The sequence below is a fragment of the Macaca thibetana genome, chromosome 8, assembly GCF_024542745.1.
Source record: "Macaca thibetana thibetana isolate TM-01 chromosome 8, ASM2454274v1, whole genome shotgun sequence".
Lineage (NCBI taxonomy): Eukaryota > Metazoa > Chordata > Mammalia > Primates > Cercopithecidae > Macaca > Macaca thibetana.
In genome coordinates this window covers 106657275-106667291 of record NC_065585.1, presented here as the reverse complement: position 1 = coordinate 106667291, position 10017 = coordinate 106657275, and positions in this window count along the sequence as shown.

Sequence of the window (10017 nt, the reverse complement as noted above, 5' to 3'; positions counted from 1 at the left end):
AAAATAAATTTAAAACTTTATCCAGAAATTTTGTTTTGTTTTCCTCAGTGGTAATATTTATTTCCTTGTTTTGAATCATTTTTGTGAATATTGTATTATGCTACAAATAGATAGTTGTTTGTTATTATATATCAAGATTTCATTTGTAAGGGAACAGAGATACAAATCTAAAGTTCAAGAAGTTAAGTAAATCTCTTGTTCAAGTTAAAATAAAAACAAAATGATAAATTCATGAGTTTAAAAAATCTATCCATGAAAGGGCTGAAGAGCAATAATACCTAAGTAGTATTGGGCACCACTTATGTCCAAAATTTGCTTTCTATACACCATTCGTCTCTAAAGGAGACTGTCTTTGTTTCTGAACATAGCTGTTTCCAGATCTAATAGGGAAAATACAGTGTTGGGACATTTTTTGGTCCCAGAAAGCAAAAAGCATTCCAAGACCAATGGAGTTCTGTCAAAAGGACCCAGGGCCCAGTCAAAAGGGATTCTACCAATCAAAATTGAAACAATCTGAGTGACAAAATAAAGATAAAGGTATTTGATTTAAGCATATCGAATATAAACAATTTCAGACTACAATGATGCACACATACCCCTACACACTCACATAAATTAAAAAAAGCTCCCATTAGAGATGACAATTATACCAAGTCCTTCTGTGGAAATTAGTAAATTAATGAATTAAACGATTATATTTTTATTTTATTGACCATAAAATGTCACCAAATAGTCCTAATTGATGAGGGACAACTTTTATTATAGAAAAACATCGACTAACAATTATAGATGGAATGACAGGGGAAATAACACCACCATTTAATAGCTCCTAATAGGTATTTGATTCAACAAGGATCAGGAATGAATGCTAAAATCATTAACTGACAAGTTGATGGTGCTAAAAATACTGCCACACAGATAATCTCCTAATTGTAAAGGGAAAAAGATAACTTTACAATGGAGAAATCTGATTGCTACTATCATGAAAAATGAATCAACCAATCATTTTGTGCCTCCTGATATGACGGAACATGAAGTACCTACCATCACCAATAACTTACTTTGTTAAATTGTGGTTAAATATAAACAATATAAAATGTACTATTTTAACTGTTTTTAAGTGAACAGTTCAGTGGCATTACGTGCATTCATATTGATATGCAAATATCACCACCATCTATCTCCAGAACTTTTTATCTTCCTAAACTAAACTTACCACCCATTAAACACTAACTTCTTACCTTCTCTTCAAAGTTGTGGTGACCATCATCCTACTTCCTGTCTCTAAGAATTTGACTACTGTAAGTACCTTATATATGTGGAATTATACAATATTTGTTCTTTGTGACTGGCTTGTTTCACTTACCAATGCTTCAATGTTGTAGCATGTGTCAGAATTTTCTTCTTTATAAGGATGAATAATATTACATTGTGTATATTATACTGACCGTTGTCTGAGCATTGGGCCTATTTATTCCTCCTAAAATTATCATTTATGAACCCTCAAAACGGCCACATTTCTCCAATACTCCCTTCCCCTATTAAGATGGATATACAACTATGTGTACCTCATTGGGTCATTGGATAACTATCCTGAAATTCTTCAGTGCTTATGCACATTAAATTTATTTGTATGCTTTTTTCTCTTATTAATCTGCCTTATTATCAGTTCATTTTTAGTGAATCTTTAGAGGGGAGGGGAAGGATTTCCCTTGGCCCCTACATAACAATTCAATTTCTTTAATAGTTGCAAGAATATTCAACTATCTTTCTTATATTGGGTGATATATATATATTATAAAAATTTGTTATATGTTATATAACAAATGTGTATATATTATATAACAAATTTGTTTATTCATGCAGCCATTGATGGACACTTAGGTAGTGTTCACCTTTTGGCTACCATAAATAATGGTGCTATGACCATGAGTGTATAAAGATCTGTTCTACTCACTGACTTCAATTTTTGGGGGTTTATACCCAGGAGTGGAATTGCTGAGTCATCTAGTAATTCTATGTTTAGTTCTTTGAGGAACTGCTTTACTGTTTCCCACAGCAATTGCATTATTTTACATTCTTATCAGCAAGACAAAAGGGTTCCAATCTCTCCACATTCTGGCCAAAAATTACTTTTTCTGGTTTTGTTCGTTTGTTTGACAATAGCCATCCTAATGCGTGGTAATTGGAATCATATGGTGTCTCTCCTGCTGTTATTGTAGATCTGCCTATTTGTCCCTTCAATTCTGTCAATATTTGCTTCATATATTTAGAGCTCTGATGTCTGGTGCATACAAATTTATAATTGTTATATCTTTGATTAACTGACACTTTTATTATTATACAAGGTCTTTCAATATATCTTGTAATGGTTTTTGACTTAGTCTATTTTGTCTGATATTAGCATAGGAACCTCTGCTTTCTTTTAGTTAATGTTTACGTGGAATTTCCCACCCTTTATTTTTCACTTTCAACCTATGCATATCCTTAGATCTAAAGTGACTATGTGGTAGATAGCACATAGCTAGATCTGTTAAAACAAAAATTCATTCCATCAATCTAAGCCTTTTGTTGGAGACTTCAACCCATTTATAATTAATTACTGAAAGAGCAGCACTTACTTTTGACATTCTGTTATTTATTTTTCATACATCTTATTTAATTTTTTATAGTGACATTCTAATTACCTTCTCATTTTATTTGTGTATATTCTACAGATATTTTCTTTTTGGTTAACATGGGGATTATATTTAACCTCCTGAAGTTATAATAATCTATCTTAAATGAATACCAACTCAATTTCAATTGCATACAAAAACCCTACTCCTTTGTAGCTCTGCCCCCTTTATGTTATTTATGTCATAAATTACCTCTTTATATATGTGTGCCTGTTAACAGATTTATAATCAATTTTATGCATTTGTGTTTTAAACCTTATCAAAAATAAAACATTGAATTAAAAACCAAAATTACAATAACAATTTTTAAAAATGTCTTTGTACTTCCCTTTATCAGAGAACTCTATATTTTTGTATGGCTTTTGAGCTACTATCCAGCATCCCTTCATTTCAACTTGAAGGACTACATTTGGAATTTTTGTAGAGCAGATTCAGTGGTTATGAACTTTCACAGATTTTTGTTTATCTGAGAAAGTCTCAATTTCTCCCTGTTTTTTGAAGAACAGTTTTGCCACATATAGAATTCTTGTTTGATGGTTTTGTTTTATTTATTTTTTTCCGCTTTGTATATGTATCAATCCACTGACTTCTGGCCTTCGATGTTTCTTCTGAGAAATCCACTGATAATCTGGGGACACACTGATAATATTGGGAAATTCTGTGATTTACTCATGACATGAATAGTCATTCTGCTGTTGTTCTTCTCCAGATTCTTGCTTTGTCTTTGACTTAGCAATTTGATTATGTGTCTCACTGTGGGTCTCTTCAAGTTTGTAGATCATTGAGCTTCTTCCACTTGTAGAACCATACCTTTCCTCAAATTTTGAAAGTTTACAGCAATTATGTTTTTCAAGTAGTCTCTCTACCCTTTTCTCTCTTTCTTCTTCTTCTGAACTCATATAGTGTATGCATTTGTCTGTTTAATGGTACCTTATAAGTTCCTTAGGTTCTGTTCACTTTTCTTAATTCTTTTTGTTCCTCACACTAGATAATTTCAAATGTCCTGTTTTCAAATTTTCTGATTCTTTCTTCTGTCTGCTTGAGTCTCTTGTTGTATAACTGTAGTAAGTTTTTTAATTCAATGATTACATCTTTCAGCTGTGGGACTTCTGTTTGGTTATTTTTATTAAATAATTCAATGATTACATCTTTAAGTTGTTCATGTGCTGTGGGTTACTTCTTGTGCCATGTTTGGTTATTTTTCAGGTATAACTCCCAATGCAACTTCTAGCGTGTGTTGTTCCCCTTCCTGAGTCCAAGTGCTCTTCTCATAGTATTCATTTATTACTTTCCTACGTTTCTTTAGTTATCTGTCATGTTTTTATTTAGCTCTGGGAATATTTAAGACAGTTATTTTAAAGTATTTTTCTAGTAAACACGATGCCTGTGTTTTTTAAGGATAACTTCTGGAGATGTATTTTCTTCCTTTGAATGTGCCATGATTATTTATATGACAAATATGGGAAAATATTCCGATTGTTTGATTTAGGTAGAGGATATATGGGTAGTAATTGTACTATTCTTCCTGCCTTAGAAGATATTTGAAACTATTAAAAATAAAATGCTCAAAATTTAAGAGGTCTAAGTAGAGTAGAACAGGATTAAACCACTTATAAGAGCAGAAACTTGTGGTGCAAACAAACAGGGAGCTGAAGTAGCTAAACACAGTTCACAATGGTTGGAATACTCCTCAGTCCCACTGATTTCTCTCACTCATACTTCTTTAGTACATATGGGTTAGACAATAATAAGCTGGGGATGCTTGTACCTGTAGATCTCAGATGAGGTTCATACTTTCCTTCTCCATAGATTACAGGCAACATAAATATAGAAGCAGTATTTTTCGTTCCTTTTGTCACTCCTTATAGCATCTACCTGTACAGACACTGCCACGGTTATAAATTACCAAGAGGCTTATGAAAATTTTCAGAGGTGAGTGACAATGATAAACACTGTCATAATTTTCTACTTCAACCTTTGTCCACACTTCTGTGCAATGTGACTTTACAGTACTTCCTATCAAAAGGTGGAATCTATTCCTTAATTGTTTACATCTGGGCTGTGACTTGCTTTGACCAATAGAATGCAGCAGAAATGATATTTGTACCAGTTCCAAACCTACTCTTCAGGAGGCCTTGCGTGCCTCCACTCTCTCTCAGAATCCTCCCAGCCACCATGTGAACCAATACAGGCTAGCCTGTTGTGTATTAAAAGATACTTGCTCAGTTCTCCCCGATACCCCCGCTAACAGGTAGCCAACCTGGTTTTCCATAAGCTGACAGATGCATAACTGACAACAGAGCAGAATAACTGGACAGCTGAGCCAAGCCCAAATTGCTGATTCACAGAACTGTGAGCTAAAAATAAAATTGTTATCTTTTAAGAGATGGGGTCTTGCTATGTTGCCCAGACTGGCTACAAACTTCTGTTCTCAAGCAATCCTCCCACCTCAGCCTCCCAGCTGAGACTACAGGTATATGCTGAAGCAAATGTCTCAAATGGTTGTTGTGTTAAGCCGCTCAGTTTGAGGTGGTGGTGCTTTGCATAGAGAAAGATAGATGATGCTAAAGATGAAGGGGGATGATTTTAAAAAGAAAGAGAGAAGGAAGAAAAAAATAAAAGAGCTCCTGAGCATATGTATGACTTCTTTTCATGGATCTCTTAAACCTACATTTTATTTAATCGTAGTTTCTGTTGCATTGGGAGCATTCAGCAAAAACACAAAAGTTATGTTGCATTACTTCTATTTTCTCATGCATGGGATTTGAAATATTTTTACAGACAAAAGAACTCATTATAATTCAAGAGAGTTTATCTCATTTGCCATTAGTTCATATCTACAGAAGCAGCATCTGTCTTCCAGCAATGGGTAGCTACTTAGTCTCACCTATCAGTTTTTCCTTTGATTAATCCCACAAACCAGAACATTGTTGCTTTCCTGTGTGTTACGACTTTACCTTTTTAACTGCTATATTTTTTTAAAGCTGTTAATAGAGTGCTGAGTGAGGTGACACCTCAGACATGGACTAGATTCCAGAAGACACAAGGATTCTGGTCCCCAATTCGAAGCTCCTAATTTCTTCCTCTACCTCTACCATACACCACCTCTGAGTATAAGACAATATACCCGGAAATACGTGATGAATCTTATCCAGTAAAAAATACTGACAAAGACCTAAAAAAACGATCAATATCAAAGTCTACACTAAAGATATTTATTTGAAATATTTATTCACAATCAGAATGTCAGTGTGCTGTCTTGATACTGTGTAAGGATCTCAAAGAATATCTGTGGATAGAGGAGATTAAAGAAAAAGTAGAAGTTAAGAGAAATATCAAACTAAAGAATCACTCAAGTGCCTACCCTTCTCACTCCTCCTCACGTTTTCCTCCGCTCCGTCAAAGGTTTTGAAAAATTGTAAGACGTCTGGGGAATTTGGAGGCTGAGCAGGGCAGAGAAGCTTATGTTCATCAGAGAATAAGTTGGATTAAAATAGAAGAAGCAGAAGAGACATCTGATCCACTTCTGCTTCTGTAATATTGGCTTCAGCTACCCTTCTCTTGGGTCCTGACCTTCTCATTCAGTGAGATGCTCTGACAGATTGAAATAAAGTGATTAATGCCAATAAATTTAATTAATGTACCTGTCCAGCAGTTCAGCTGCAGTAGTTAATGTACTTCTGTGGCCCTCTCATCCCTCCCCACCTAGGGTGAGAAGGACAGGGAACCAATGGCTCCCAATACACTATGCAAGAGAATTGCCCAGATATTTTAGTGAAAAAGGTAGACAGGCTCCATCCCTGACCCACACTGAAATCAACGTGTTTAAGGATGGGGGCCTACTAATTCAAATTCAGAAAACTATCCCAGTTAATTTTCCTGCAGCCATTCAGATGCTGGTTCATGGATAAAATTTTGGAAATCACTGGAGAAGATGAAATTAAGATCAAGATATTATGATGTGATATTTATAGAGGTTTTAGTAGAGTTAGTTGACTTCTATAGAATTACTTTAGACACCTCCATAAGTATGCCATTTGAGTGAGACTCTAAAGTAGACAACACAAATATAAATACCTACAGAATAAACAGGCAAGTAGAAAGTGCCAAAGCCAGAGACTAAAGCCCTCTCTAAAAGTCATAATCCATTACTGCCATTTAGAAATGAGGGCACAGTGTGATTGTTCAAATACATATGAACATTAAGATATTTTAAAGTGAAATTTCTTAATTTTAAAATCATAACAACTTAGTTTTAAAAACTTAAAATACTGTTTTAATGCCTAACTGGATGCTTCTATGGGTCTGAATGTGATTGCCAGCTCCCTTTAGGTATCTGCAAATAAGTTGTTACCTTGGTACAACTTCAATCTATAATAAACATTCTGAAGTATTCCAAGTATCAAAAGATTTTAAGCACAACAAAAAATTACCCCAAATTGAGTAATGACTAATCTTTACCAAATATAATTTTTCCACTTGGCATGCATGAGGGTAGGATAGACATCATTCTAAACACAAACTTGTATGGTGCTCAGCAGCACCCCCTCCCCAAATACAAACTCGAACACACACAGATATTATCTACCAGGGTCTATCTGTATGATGTTATACACACCAGGTGTTTGTTTTAGGCTGGAGGAGGGCACCTTATTCAGGGAGACTTGGGATAATGAGATAATGAAACAACTACTACTACTGTCAGTGCTTCCTGAGCTGTGGCTTTTGACTCCTTGTGGAGAAAGATGTTAAAACCACAGGATAAAATAGCTGTTTCCTTGAGTCTTTATGGGACTCTGAGTACAAGTGCGGCTTGGGGGCCTGGGTGAGAAAGTCAACACAAGCCAAGAGATTGGTATTCTCTACTTCTTTCTGGTTACTCTACAGCTCCAGCACCTGGAGGGCTGAAGGATAATATAGCTTCATTTGGTGTCACCTGGGATGCTGCAGCCTTTATGGAGGTGGGGTCAGGGCTTCAGCATCATTTGGAGTGGCAGCCCTGACAGTGCCAAATGATCGACTTTGAGTCACTTGTGAGCAGGCACCACCTACAAAGAGATCACAGTTGATATAAGCCAATTTGTTCCTGTATCTCAATGAAACTATGCAGGCAACTCCCAGAAAATTGATGCCTCCCCACCACATACCTACCACCATCACAAGCCATGGCTGTACTGAATGTCTTATTCACCCTAATAATTTCTGTTAAGGATAGACCTAAGCCAATTTAGCCATTCAGAGTCATCAGGTTCTCCTTGGTAAATATTGGTTGCCTCCAGTGACTAGTGATGGCTGCAGTCAGTTGATTTCTCTACAATGTTATTGCTAGATGCTATGTTTAAAAAAATACAAATTCTGAAACAAGTACCAATATGTATCAATGAGCAGGCATCAAAACATGCAAACAATGAGGTCTTGCAAACTTGAGGAACTGCTAGCTCTCCACCCTTCCCACTCTTCTCTTTTGCACACCACAAGGCCACTAATAGCTCACACTGAGACAACCCTACAAATACTCTGATGGCAGAAAAGCAATGTTTCTAGTCTCATAGAGCAAATAATTCTCCATCAGGTGAGAAAGTTGGGAATAAGGGGAGTTTTAGAGCTGAGGTGCTACTCAAAAAATATTAGCCTGCTGGGATCATAGAGGATTGATCATGCAAGAGTAGATTTTTCTGTACAAACCTTTCCAGACAGCATCTATTGAATGCTATTTATTTCTCCAACAATATATTTTTAATATTCCTTATGTCAGTTAATAAACCCTCCAGTACTGAATCAGACTGTGATATGTGAAACACATTGTGTGTAGCTACTTCTGTGAAGTGTGAACTGTGGTATAAAGTTTTCTAAATTCTAAACAACCACCTCTGAAGCATCCTGAAATGGAAATTACTGGGTAACATTCTTTACTTATGTGATCATCCCTGCAGTACAGATTCATGTTAACTTGCACACACATCCACACCTCACACTCTCCAGATATTTTTAGATAATAAAATAATATCCCACAGAACACTATTTTTTGCACAAGGAACCTACTTTATAGTGAATTAACATTACAGTAAAGGAGATCAAGCTGGTGGGTTTCACTGATCTTACTCTCTATTCAATTGTCTAGAAGCAGCTGGCTCTGTAAAATAGAATGGTATATGAAGACTCTGGCACAATATTAATCAGGAGAAAATACCACATGAGACAGAGGTGTTGCTCACAGGCTTGGTATCCCCTCTAAACAGCAACCAACAAGGGGCTCTTTCCCCCTGGATACACAGGCACAGAATACACTGGTTGAAGTGAAAGGAGTCCCTCTTATTTTTATGCACATAATGGTCTTCTCACAAAATTTCACCTTGTGCATCAGCAAATATATACCTCCTTGATAAGCAAGATCACTTTTATTGGCCAATATCCCAATATTATAAACCTCCTTTCCTCCTGTTGACTTAGTGGCTGGAGAAGCCCACATTTATCAAGTGGATGTCTCAGCTTCATATACAATGGAAGCATTGTTTATTCTCCTGCTGGAAGCACCAGTATTCTCCTGAAATATTAAAATCTTAAAACCATGGGAGCCTAAGGTTTTATCTTGTATTGGACAATGAAAAGAGTGGTATGTGGCAGTAGTAACACTTGTTGCTTGATCACTGAATATGGTTTGGCTGTGTCCCCACCCAAATCTCATCTTGAACTGTAGCTCCCATAATTCCCATGGGTTGTGGGAAGGACCGGGTCGGAGACAACTGAATCATGGAGGCAGTTTTCCCCATACTATTCTTGTGGTAGTAAATAAGTCCCACGAGATTGATGATTTTATAAGCGGTTTCCCTTTTCGCTTGGCTCTCTCATTCTGCTGCCATGTTAAGACGTGCCTTTCCTCCACCATGATCGTGAGGCCTCTCCAGCCACATGGAACTGTGAGACCATTAAACCTTTGTCTTTATAAATCACCCAGTCTCAGGCATGTCTTTATCAGCAGTGTGAAAATACCATTATTTGAATCTCCTTTCAATGTTTGGGGAATTATTGATGAGAAGCACAGCATACCCCACCCCGCCCCAACTATAGAAGCTGATTATTACAGGTAGCCACGTTTCAAGCCTCTTTTGTAGTTAGTGCATGGCACATGGTCTAAGCATAGCTAATAACAAGCACTCATTCTGGAATTTGAGTGAGAAACTGATGAAACAAAGAATTAAGATAGGAGGAAACTTCTCTGCAAGCAGATGACAGGTGCATCTAGCTTCCCAGGTAACCAAGCCATGAAATGCCAGCAATAGCATCCAGTGATGAGTGTCACAATGAGCCCCATGCCCACTATGGTGCTCAGGGATCATAC